The sequence below is a fragment of the Martes martes genome (genome assembly GCF_963455335.1).
Source record: "Martes martes genome assembly, chromosome: 9".
Taxonomy (NCBI): domain Eukaryota; kingdom Metazoa; phylum Chordata; class Mammalia; order Carnivora; family Mustelidae; genus Martes; species Martes martes.
In genome coordinates, this window is record NC_137896.1 from 87917957 (window position 1) to 87931516 (window position 13560).

The window sequence follows — 13560 nt, forward strand, 5'->3', positions numbered from 1 at the left end:
CAGAACACCATATGGATGGATATTTTTAGATACATAAATGGCCCAGGTGTCAGGTCCCAAATCTGACTTTCAAGAACAAGCTTTCCCCTAGATTCCCCAAAGGGAATATAAGCTCAGAAGACAAAATATAAGGCCAAGGAGCCCTTGTTCCTGGTGGAGGCTTTGCCCCAAACCCCACTGCAGAGCCGAGGCGGATTTCCCTTGGCTTTTTTGGGTGACCTTCTCCTCTCCCAGTAAGCCCAGCCTCAAATCCTAGAGCTGCTGCCATGTGAGGAAGGGCAGCCCTGAACACTCCTACCTAGGGGAGTGGAAGGGAGCACATGAGGAGTATGTTGGCCCTAGAACCCAGAGCCCCAGTGATCTGGGAAGCCCACCTAGCAGTGGGACTACCCCTAGCCCAGTACAAGTAAGTAACTACTAAATGCAGGAGAGAAAGCAGATCACATCCCTAGCACTGTGGACCCATCTTTGACTCTAAGCATCCCCATTACAGGAGGGAAAGGGGAGGAGAAAATCAGATAGGAAGAGCCTGGTCCAACTTGAGACCAATATGTAAGTTGCCATTTGCATTCTGAAATTTAGTTTTCTTTAGATGTACCACTCACTCCATCTTTGCACATGTCTTGCATCTGTGTTCACGAGAGAATGCCCTTGGGAGCTTTATAAGCAACCATTTGGAGTAATTTCCCCTGAGGAGACATTTTGATCAATTTTGTCATTTGGGGCCATGTTAAAATGTTTGGATTCAATGTGGTAGAAAAAGGGTGAGCCTTAAAAATTGCCAAGCAGTGGATGGGCTTGGTGGGTTTAGTGCCCTGAAAAGAACTCTCTAACATCCGTGTCAGGAATGGGTAGGTTGTACTCGTTCAGTAAGAGTTAATAAAAGCCTTAACTATGGCAGTCTGCAGAGGCGGGTCTGAGGGAGGAGGGGAAGGTTTGAGAGCCATTCCAGGGAAGAGCTGATGGGATTAGAAGAGGAATGAAGGTCATGTCCAAGGTTATAGCTTGGGCAACAAAGTGCGTAGTGACAGCTGTAATCCAGACATGTAACACAGATGGAGAAGTAGGCCTTTGAGGAAGGGATAATGAGTTTGAGATGCCTGAGAGATATCTAGGCAGAAATTTTCAGTATATATTTGAAGATATGGGCCTGGAGCTTGTGATAGAGATCGGGGGTCTAAATATGGTATTATAGCTGTGCAGATACAGATATATGGTAGATATGTGTGAGAGACACAGGCAGAGATTGAGGTAGCTCTAGCTAGATCTTGACACATGGCAATTAGAGTCCAAATGTGGATGACTCCAAGAATTTTTTCAAGGAAGAAATAATAGTAGTTGGTAGTAGGTAACCATTTAAGTGTATGTGATAAAACCATTGTAAGCAGTGAAAAGTGACTCCAAACATCTGAGTCTGGGTGTCTGGAAGGACAGGGGTCCCATGGGCAGAGAAAACAAGGACAGGTTGTAGGAGGAGATGATGACCGGTGTCAGAGTCACTGAGTTGGAGATAATGGCAGGACATACAGCTGGAAGGGCCAACCAGGCAGATGTAGGAGCAGAGCTCTGGTGGGGTCAGCCTGAAGGTACAGAATTCAGAATCATAAAATCCTAAGATGTTAGTACTGGAAGGGACTTTCGACTCCATCTCACTTGATGCCTTCCTTTTATACCTGAGGAAACTGAGATAAATTAAAAGCTCTACTCAAGCTTACACAGCTTTTGCTAGAAGAACCAGAAGCAGAAACCTAGTCTCTCCATTCCTAGTTCAGAACTTTTGAGAATGTGAAGATGGAGAAGACAGATTTCTGAGAGAGAATGGCAAAGGGCTGTTGCAGTGTTAAGTAAGTCATGGTGACTCTGAGTACGTTAGTGTGTTAAGTTGGAACTTGTGCATGGTTGGAAGGGACGGAAATTCATTATACCAAGTCACAGTGAGGCTAGGAATGGCCTTCAAGGATAGCTGGATCAAGGGACCAAATGCCATCTGGACTGTTTCTTTTAAGCATCTCTCTTCTCCGTATGAGCCTGGTGCTCTCAGATTGGGTTTCACTCATAATAGCAGACTCGGCCACTGTTGTACTCCAGACTCTTCTCCTTCTAGCCTTTGGCCAGAGAGGGAAAAAGGCTTGCCCGGGAAGGGGTTTTGATTGGCCAGTTTACATCATGCCAATATCTGACCAAAATGCTACGATCCACAAGACATCACATGACTACGACTGGGAAATTGTTTCTAATTGAAAGAAAGGAGGTAGGGGAGGAATGCTGGGAAGAAGGAGTCAGCAGGTCTAGTGTACTTGACAAAAACTTGGAGCATAGACAGGAAAACCTGAGCATCAAGGGATCAGCCACATGAGAGAGATGAAAGAGGGAAGGCTCAGGGCACAAACCAAGTAATCTGAAGTTTGAGGATTGGGGAACCAGAGGAGGTCTCTGTCTGTAAGGGATGAGGTACAAGGGAGGGAAAATAGGAAAGGATTAGGTGAGTGGAGCAGGATAGAGAAGTAGAGAAAGTAGGCAGTTAGGGTGTCAAGCACCACTTGGACTTGAGGTCACACTAAATCCAGGAGCTGTGCCTAGCAAAGAGCCAAAAAGGGCTCTTTCCTCAAGGACAGGAGGGGACACAGAGGGAAACATGGCTCATTACGTAGGCAGTCAGAAAGGGTAGATGAGCCAATGAGAGGAGCCAGAACACAGATCCCCTGGATTATGTCTTCTAGGAAATAAGGCTTAATTATGATGACCCATAAAAACATGGACCAGTTTTTGATAGGGTTACTAGACCAGTAGATTAGAAGCATGAAGAAAACATAGAGGCTCAAAAAGAAAAATAAGCTGTAATCACAATTCCCAGAAATAACACTATTGAATTTCACACGTTACTTTATATAAATGCTTTTCTTTTTTACAAAAATTGAATCTTACTGCATATATTCTTTTAAAACTTGCCTTTTCACTTAACAATATAATGCAAACATCTTTTTGTGTCAACACATTTATTTCTACAATATTTTTATTGGCCGCATATGATTCTAATGTTTACATATATCATCATTTATTTAACTCCCTAGTGGGGCCACGTAGGCAATATCCAATTTCTTTTTTTTTTTAAGCTTTATTTATTTAAATCAACTCTATACCCAATGTGGGGCTCGAACTCGTGACCCCGAGATCAAGATCACATGCTCTTTTTTTTTTTTTTTTTAAAGATTTATTTATTTATTAGTCAGAGAGAGAGAGAGAGAGAGAGCACAGGCAGACAGAGTGGCAGGCAGAGGCAGAGGGCGAAGCCGGCTCCCTGCCGAGCAAGGAGCCGGATGTGGGACTCAATCCCAGGACGCTGGGATCATGACCTGAGCCGAAGGCAGCCGCTTAACCAACTGAGCCACCCAGGCGTCCCCACATGCTCTTTTGACTAAGCCAGCCAGGTACCCCAGCAATATCCAGTTCCTTAAAATTTTCTATAGCTAAACCTTTATGTACATGACCTTTAATTTAGAACAAATTCCTGGAAATATAATTTCTTCAAAGAGAGTGTGCATACTATAAAAAACAAAATTACCGTTCGGAAGGATTGTACCACTTTCTCTCCTTCTCAATGATGGTAAAGAAAACACTATTTTTTTCTTTTTTTGATGGTAGTATTCTTTTCCAACTATTACTGGTAAGAATAATACACATGTATAGTATTGGGAATATATTATAAGGGTCCCTGTTCAAATATTGGGGAACCAGATGAGAGACAAAGGGAAAAGATGATATTTTGTAGGTTTTTATTTGGTTGTTTTTTTTCTAATCAACAGATTTAAGAGTTCTTTATATATTGTCGACATAAAAGTACTTTGTCAGACAGTGTATTGCAAATATTTTTCCAAGTCTGTAGCTTCTCTTCTTATTTTCTTAAATGGAATTTTTAAAATAGCAGATGTTTTTCATTTTGATGAAATTTAATTTTTCAAAATGTTTCTCTATGGTTCATGCTTTTTGTGTCCATACTAAGAAATACTCACTCACCCCAAAGTCATAAAGATTATCTATGATTTCTCCTAAAAGGTTTACAGTTTTAGCTTTTACATTTAGGGACCTGATCCATTTTAAGTAATGTTTAGTATGAGGTGAGGTAAGGGCTAGGGTTCTTGTTTTCCACATGAATCTCCTTTTGATTGAGCATCATTTGTTGAAAAACACTACCCTTTTCCTCATTGAATCAGTTTGCCCCCTTTGTTGGAAATCAATTGGTCATATTTGTTTGGGTCCATTGCTGAACTCCTTATTGTGTTTCATCGATCTACCCTGGTGCTAATTTGACACTGGCTTACTTACTGTGACTTCATAGTCAGACTTGAAATCACTATTAATTTTTTTAACTTCTTGATTTAGTAGCTTTTTAAATTTCTATTTTTAATCTTACTTGTTTAACGATGAAAACATTTAAGAGTACAAATTTGCCTCTGAATAACACTTTGAATAATCTTTGCTGTATGGAATGACCTTGGACAACCACACATTAAGACATATTTTAAAGCTAAGATAGGAGTGCATGGGTGGCTCTGATGGTTGGGCATCTGCCTTCAGCTCCAGTCATGATCTCCAGGTGCTGGGATCGAGTCCCACATCGGGCTCCCAGCTCAGGAGGGAGTCTGCTTCTCCTTCTCCCTCTGCCTGCCTCTCCACCTGCATGTGCTCACTCTCTCTCTTTAAAAAAGAAAAAGAAAAAAAGAGCTAAGATAATTAAAACTCATATTAATGGCATATACACAAAAAAGATATTAAGTACAAAAAAGAATTTAGGAAATGATTGCTTAAAGAAAAGTAGTGAAAGAACAATAAGTTTAGTATAAAAGTCCCAGACCTTTAGGTTAAAGGCACCAACCTGCCTCTTAGGCATTCCTAAGAGACAGCCCAGCCCTACCACAACAGTACTAAATATGTTCCCATGAATCTCTTCAGGCTGCTGATCACTGCTGGGCTTTCTTGCTCTAAAAGACACAGCTACAGTGGCCTCCACCACTGTACACTACCCCTCACATCCCGCCGCCATGGACACCAGTGGTTCCTGAGGGTTCTCCTCTCTTCTCTCCAGTCTTCCCTTCCCCCAAGGACTTTTCCCTGAGGATTCACACTGGCAACTTATGTGCTCAATCAAACTATACTGAGGTAGTTCAAAAGCTCTTCCAGGGTGAGAAGAATGAATGCTCCTTCTTGGGATAGTGTACTGGGTAGGTAGGTGGGGGAGGTCCCTTGGGCTCCTAAAACACTACACGGTTTTGTGAAAATGGCTTACTTCTTAGCCAGCTTAAGCCTTTCACAATTTTGTTGTTCTTTTAAAAATACACAGTGTTATAAAAGTAATACATACTCAGTGTAGAACATCTGGAACACAGAGAAAAGTAGAGAGAGACAAAAATCATCTGTAATTCACCACTGGTGTGAACACTGTTAATATCCTTCTATGTATATTTTTAACCTCATTAAGACTCAAACTGTTTCTACAGTTTTATATCCTGCTATGATAAGTTAATATTATTTGGGGATTATTGTCCCGTTTAATTTTTTTTGAAAACCCTATTTTAATGTCTGTATATTTTTCCATAGATATATCATAATGTAACCATCAACCATTGTTGATTATGTAGACTATTCCCATTTTGCTCTTATAAATAACATGTGCTATGCATCCTTAAACACATCTGCATTATTTATTATTTCTTCATAATAAATTCCTAGAAGTAGAATTACTGGTTGAAAGAGCATAAATCTTTATAAGGCTCTTGATACATAGAGGACAAATTTCTTTCTAGAAAATTTCTATCAGTTCATACTCCCACCAGCTGTGAATAACAGTGTTATATCACACTCTGGCAAGCACTATTTTTTTTTCAATCTTTGTTAATTTGATAGGCTAAAAAAAGACATCTTGTTGCCTTAATTTGCATATTTTGATTACCAGCCATGTTAAAATTTTTATATGTGTTTATTAACCTTTCGTATTTTTGTTTCAAAGCTCTTTACATTTTAAGATCATTATCTTTCTGCCATATTTGCTGGAGATATTCGAGGTATTGTTCAATGTTCTTGATTGTCAATGGTCATTTGAAATAGTACAAATTCTTTTTAGCTAGAATGCAAATTTTACATTACTGCTTAAACTATTTAGATGGTTAGTGGTTGGTTAAAAATGTCTCAAGAAATCCTGCTTTTATAAATCTCTTTCTACCATTCTAATAGGTTTTGCTTTGTGCCTTTTGATGCTATAATGTTGGAGTATTAAGCATCAATCAGGTTCTGAAAGGAAAGAGATGGCCCACTATAAGTGGGTAATTTGAGGAGAGTCTAATAAAGAAACTAAAGGCAAAGGTGTGGTTCTGGTACAGTGAAACCACCATGGTAGTATAGTACCCTAGGGCTAGAATAGCAGGGATCCATCATCTTCCTTAGGTTGGAAGGAGCAAAGGTGAGAGCAGATCTGGAAACCTGAAAACAAGGAGGGCCATGTGGAAAGGGCTCTCTCCAGTGAGAACTATGACCTCAGGGGAGGGACAGAGTCAACCTGTGATACTCTTGCAGGAAGGCTACTGGGGAACTAAGCATCCCAACTCTACCTTTCAACCTCCCTTTAATCTGCTGCTGGTGTTCTCCATTGGCCAAACCCAAGCAGAAGCAGAGAGCAAGGGAGCTGTTCATGTAGTCCCTACAGATTCCCCTGTTGGGGCTCGCAGGACCCAAGGGGATGAAGGAAGAGCAGATCTGGTAGGCTACATGAAAAGTGCCCAGCACAAAGACTTCTTACTGTTAAAAAGTCCCTACGACTGTTAACTCTTATCCATAGAAACTGACCTTTTATAATACCTTTTGTCTTAATTCTGCTTTTTCTGATATCCTACTGACTTGTTTTTCTAATGTGATTTAGCCTGTGCATTTTCTAATGGTGCAAGATTAATTTGACTTGATTTATGTTCTACATAGCTTGCACCGAGCTAAGAGAAAGGGGAAAATGCACAGACACTGGGCAGAGGCTGCAGGCTGTCCTCTAATACCCATTTCCCTCTCCTCAGTAGTACTAACACTCTCAATTGTCATCTGGCCACATGGCTGCTCAGAACAAAGCCTGTGTTTGCCAGCCTTCCTTATGGCTCAGGTGACATGGGACTAAGACCTGGCCAATGGGATGTGCAGAGAATCTATGTAGGCAATACTGGTCATTTCCCTGAAGAATGGAGCATGAGCCTTTCCCCACCTCCTCCACACTGCTGCTTGAAGCATAGATATGGCAGAGAGTCACCGCTATGATAAGGGATGCTGGAGCAGTCGGGTCCCTGGACTGCCTGATTGTTTATCTATAGGCCCTAGATGAGAAAAACATAAACTTCTTGTTTAAGTTACTGTTGCTTTGTGTATGACACTAAAGCCAAGCCTAATTCCTAACTGCCACAGATCCCAAGGAGCAGAATTTCAGCCATCTATTCAAAGGGGGAAAGAGAACGGAGATAAACACTTTCTGAGCACCCGCTGTGTGCTTTCACCTATATTACTGCACTTAATCCTCCCAGTAATCCTACTATTATCACCATTTTCACTCATGAGAAGACTGAGGCTTGGTTTGCTTAAGAAACTTGCCCACAGTCACACAGTTAATACCCTGAATAGGTAGGAGTTCCAACAAAGGTGTGGCTATCTGACTCCAAAGCCCTAGTTCCCTTCACATCAATCTCCTATAGACAAGTGAACAAAAAAGAGATTCCCAACTGGGCCAAGAGCGAGCTCATGTACAGGCTTTAATTGCCTCATATCCTCTTGTGTGCTTCTGGGAACCAAATAGATAAACCATAACACCTTGTCATCATAGCAACCGTTGTTTACAACTGGAATTCATTCTTCAGCTCTGAGGAATGGCGAGGAGCCCTCAGCTCCGGGGATTTATGAGTAATAGGAAATGCTAGAACTCCAGCCTTCTGCTGTCAAACAGAGAGGCCTTGGAAGACGAAGGTACATACTACACAATGTCAAGCATTTGTGACTCACATGCCATCACCAGCATCGTCCTAAAAACTCTCTTGGATCAAAGAAAATCAGTTTCCCCAGTGAGATTCCCATTTCTCTCATCTACATACCAAAGGTGGGCAACAGGAGGAGAAGAATTATGGAAGCTTGGATCATTTTTATACTTCTCAAGGGTAGTAAGAAAAGGAATTGGGTTAGGGAATGTGCCTGGTGCCCGGGTCTTATCAAGCTGTTACCATAACTTAATGAAGTCTCCACCTTTGTACTTTCCTGGGCTCTCTTTCAGAGAGCTGCTTTGGGCCAGAATTTTGGGGGGCGTGCCGTGAAGTTAGTTCATCTCTCAAAATAGTCAAGTTCTCTCTGTTGCAATGTAGCGAGAGCTCCCCTTATCCATACCCAGGTGTGTATTCCATGTGCTACTAAAGCTTCCAGTCCTTGAGGTGACAAAACTGGCCTGGGTCCGATGTAAGAAGGAAGAGAATGACCCCTGCTCTGTCTCTTGACCATTTGACCCCAAACACTCTGGAAGCTGGCATTCACTCCAAGTTTCTCTTTAAACTAACTTATGGACTTCTTTCTCTCTTCTAAGCCACAGACTGAGAGATTCATCTTTCTTTCTTTTTTTTTTTTTTTTAAGATTTTATTTATTTGACAGACAGAGATCACAAGTAGGCAGAGAGGCAGGCAGAGAGAGAGAGAGAGAGAGAGAGGAGGAAGCAGGCTCCCTGCAGAGCAGAGAGCCCGATGTGGGGCTCAATCCCAGGACCCTGGGATCATGACCTGAGCTGAAGGCAGAGGCTTTAACCCACTGAGCCACCCAGGTGCCCTGAGATTCATCTTTCTTGCATGTGAATGTTACAAGACCATTTGTTGAAAAGACTATCCTTTCTTCATTGAAGGGCTTTTGCATCTTAGTAAAAAACCAACTTACCAACCTCACACCATATACAAAATTAATTTAAAATGGACAAAAGACCTAAATATAAATATGCAAGAACGGAAACAATAGAATTCTTAGAAGATGGGTATGAACCTCCATGATCTTTGCTTTGTAGATATGACAACAAAAACATGAACAATGGGATAAAAAAAATAGATAAATTGGCCTGCAACAGAATTAAAAACTTCTATGCATCGAAGGACACTGTCCAAAAGTGACAAGACAGTCCAAAGAATGGGAGAAAATATTTGCAAATCGTCTATGTGCTAAAAGTCTAATATCCAGAATATTTTAAAACCTTTACCACTTAACAACAAGAAGACAGCAACTTAATTAAAAAGCAGGTAAAAGACGTGACATTTCTCTAAAAATGTACTAACAACCAACCGACAGCTCATGAAAAGGTATTCAACGTCACAGTCATTAGGGAAAGGCACATCAAAGCCACAGTGAGCTCTCACCTCAGACTCACTAGGATGGTCACAATAAACCAAAACAAAACCAAGGAAATAGGAAGTGTGGTGAGGATGTGAAAAAATGGAAATCTTCATACATTGCTGGTGGGAAAGTGAAATGACGTAGCAGGTGTAGGAAACAGTTTGGTTGTTCCTTAGTAGGTGAAATAAAGAATTATCATATGACCCAGCAATTTCCTTTGTAGGCGTATGCCCAAAAGACTTGAAAACAGGTGTTCAAACAGAAATCTGTACACAAAAATTCATAGCGACACTACTTACAATAGTGAAAAGGTAGAAGCAACCCAAAATATCCATTAGCTGATGAGAAGATAAACAAAATGTGGTATATCCATACAATGCTATATTATTCAGGCATAAAAAGGAATGAGGATTGAAACATGCTATGACACGGATAAATCTTGAAAACATTATGCTAAGTAAATGAAGCCAGACACAAAAAGCCATGTACGGTATGATTTCATTTATATGAAATACCCAGAATAGACAAATCCTTTGAGGCAGAAATCAGATTAGTGGTTGCCCAGGGCTGAGGACAGAGGAGAAAGTGGTGTGATTGCTTGATGGGGACAGTGTTTCCTTCTGGGGTGAGTTTTGTTTTGTTTGTTTGTATGTAGAGTCTACATATAAGTGAAATCATATGGCATTTGTCGTTCTCTGTCTGACTTATTTTACTCAGCATAGTACTACCCTCGAGGTATTATTCATTCATGTTGTCACAGAAGACAAGATTCCTTCTTTTCTCTTTCTTCCTTCCTTCCTTCCTTCCTTCCTTCCTTCCTTCCTTCCTTTCCTTCTTTCTTTCTGCTGAGTAGTAATCCCTTGTGTGTATATGCCATATCTTCTTTATCTATTCATCCATCGATGGACACTAGGTCACTTTCATATCTTGACTATTGTAAATAACGCTGCAATGAACTTAGGGGTGCATATATCTTTTTGAATTAGTGTTTTTATTTTCTTCAGATAAATGCCCTTAAGTGGAATACCTGGATCACAGGGTAGTTCTATTTTTAATTTTTTGAGGAGTCTCCAAAATGTTTTCCACGGTGGCTGCACCAATTTACATTCCCACCAACAGTGCACGAGGGTTCCCTTTCTCCACATTCTCTTTAACACTTGCTTCTTGTCTTTTTGAAAACAATCATTCTAACAGTTGCGAAGGGCTACCTCATCGTGGTTTTGATTTGCGTTTCCCTGATCATTAGTGACATTGAGCATCTTTTCATGTGTCTGCTTGGTCATCTGTAGGTCTTCTTTGGAAAAATGTCTGTTTAGATCCCCTGCTCACTTTTTTAAAATCAGATATTTTTTCGCTGTTGAATTATTTGAGTAGCTCTGCCTCTCTTCCTGGTCGTGATGTGGCCCTTCTCTCCATTGCTGTTGAGTAGCTTGTCAGGCTTTTTTCAGAGGGGACCCATCCTTGTAGCTGTAGATTTGGTTTGTCCGTGGAAAGAGGTGAGCTCAGGATCTTCTCATACCACCATCCCGCACTACATATATCTTAAACACTGAATCTGTAATTTGAAACCTTTCCACAAAGAGAGTTCTGGCCCAGAAGTTTACACTAAACACTTAAGGAAGAAATAATGCCAGTGTTATACAAACTGTTCCAAAGAATGTAAAAAGAGTAAGCACTTCCCAATTTATTTTATGAGGATAGATGGAAAAAAAATAAACAAATTGTGAGCAAAGCAAATCTAGTGATGTGTTTAAAAAACCAAGTTGGGTTTATTCCAAGAATGCATGGTAAAAGGTTAGTTTAACATTCAAAAACTCAAGCAATATAACTCACTATATTAATTATAATTGAGAAGAAAAATCAAATAATTATCTCAGTAGATGTAGAAAAATGTATAAAGTTCTTGGGAGGTTGGGTGAGCCTGGTGGTGGGTATTGTGGAGGGCACATATTGCATGGAGCACTGGGTGTGGGGCATAAACAATGAATTCTGGAACACTGAAAAGAAATTTTCAAAATAAATAAAAATTTTTAAAAAGACACTATTAGATTAAATGTATAAAGTTCTCTCTCTCTAGAGAGAGAGAGAGAGAATATATTATATATATATATATGTATATGTTCATGATAAAATAAATAAATAAAAACTGTTAGCAACTAGGAATAAAAGGAAACTTGCTGAATCTGGTAAATTATATATAGAAAAAACTTATAGCAAACATCGTACTTAATAACAAAGTATTGAAACCTTTCCCCTTGAGTTCAGGAATAAGACAAAGGTATCTACTATTACTTCTCTTCAATGTTTAATAAAGATTTCAGTCAATGTGTTAAGGCAAGAAAATAAAAATTAATAAAAAGATACAGACATTAGAAATAAAGAAATAAAAGTCATTATTCACAGGTGATAGAATAGTGCTCATAGAAAACTCAGAACAATGTCAGATAAATTATTACAACTAATAATGGATTTAACAAAGTCACTGGGAATAAAATTAATATAGGATAATCAATTGTACCTCTATATACTGGCAGCATACAATTAAAGAGCAGAGTACTGCTCTTTAGGATACTACTTACAGGATACTACTTATAGGATACTACTTATGATCTATCAAGAAAACCAAATACCTAGGACTTAATCTAATAAACTGTGTATAAGAACTCTACAAGAAAAATAAAAATATCATTGGGAGAACGTTGAAATTTTTAAATAAACAGAAGTATATATCATGTCAAGAATTAGAAAGCTCAATATTACAAAGCTATCTGGAGTCCCCAGACTATTTCCACACAGAGAGACTCACACATACACATCGATTTAGACAAAGGTGACACTACAATGCAGTGGGGAAAGGATGGCCTTTTCAGTAGATAATGCTGGGTAAGCGGGAATCCCACATGTAAGTAAAAAGTCTTGACTTTTACCTAACATCACAGGCAAAAATTAAATCCCAGGTGGATTGTGGATCTAAATGTGAAAGGTAAAACTACAAACTTCTAGAGAAGTGGTTGGCAGATATTTTTTGTAAAGGGCCAGATAGTAAGCACTTAATGCTTTGTGTGCTGTATGGTCTCTGTTGCAACTACTCAACTCTGTGATTATAGCACACAAAAGCAGCCATAAACAATATACTAACAAACAAGCATGGCTGTGTCCCAATAAAACTTTATATACAAAAATAGGTGGTAGACTTTTTAATTGGCCAATGCTGTTGTGTGAATTCTCAAAGGAACCAGTATCTCCCCAGGGAGTGAAAATTCATTCTTGGGGGGAGGGGGCAGACATGTTACTATTATTATTTTTATGCAGATAAATACAGGTTTAATGATCCATGTTCTTCACACAGATGGCTACAGAGTCTTTATAATCCCAGAATACACAACCATACAACAAAGACCAATCAGCCAATACTAAAATAAACTTGGCTTCTTACAACTATCCTGTAAACACTGCAGCCCTTCTTCCATCCAAAATGACCCTCATCTCACATGGAAAGTTCTTATAGGGGAACCAGAAACCTAGTTTTGTGGCCAACAGTAAAAACCAAAGAAAAAATAGTAATTCGGCGGTTAGTTGGTGAAAGAAGACATCTGGTGCCCTTCCCTGTGCTCTTTTGCTCTTCTTACTTTTCCTCTTTTTGTCCCTCTTCTTCAGCCCACCCATGTTAGCTCTCAGTAGGATTGAGTAAGCCATCTGAAACTCGTTCACCTCTTTGGAGTTCGCCACAGTGCTGATCTTCTTTTTCCCATCAGTAGCTCTTAACAGACACTTGTTGTCTGAGGGCTCAAAGCCCTCTACAGAGCCTTTCCTTGGAATGGGTTTAGTCCAACCATCACACAACTTCAGGGTGATGAACACGCTGCCCGACAACCTTCTGAAAGAGTCTGATCAGCTCCATTAGGAACTGCTCACTCTCCAGCAGCACCATCCTGATGCCTGTAGCTCCCCTGGGTCAGCATAAGGCCTATTATATTTATGTAGAAAACATAGATACATGTACAGCACATAAATCGATAGTATATGTGTAATATTAAAGCTTCACAGTGGAGACGGCAGTGATTAGGAAAAAATATTAAAGAATTCTCCTTTGGGAATAGGATTTTTAGTTATCCATTGCTGCAAAACAATATTACTACAAACTTAGTGACATAAAGCAATTCATCTCCTATGTCACAGCT

General features: G+C 39.8%; 1 pseudogene across 1 annotated transcript in view; it reads right to left on the minus strand.

Annotated features, from left to right (window-relative positions):
* Positions 1-13310, minus strand: part of LOC308349116 (signal recognition particle 14 kDa protein-like) — a 28399-nt pseudogene extending 15089 nt beyond the window's left edge. The window contains exon 1 of the transcript in view: positions 12992-13310. The product of the transcript in view is annotated as a signal recognition particle 14 kDa protein-like (transcript). The remainder of the gene's footprint in view (positions 1-12991) is intronic.
* Positions 13311-13560: the final 250 nt, after the last annotated feature.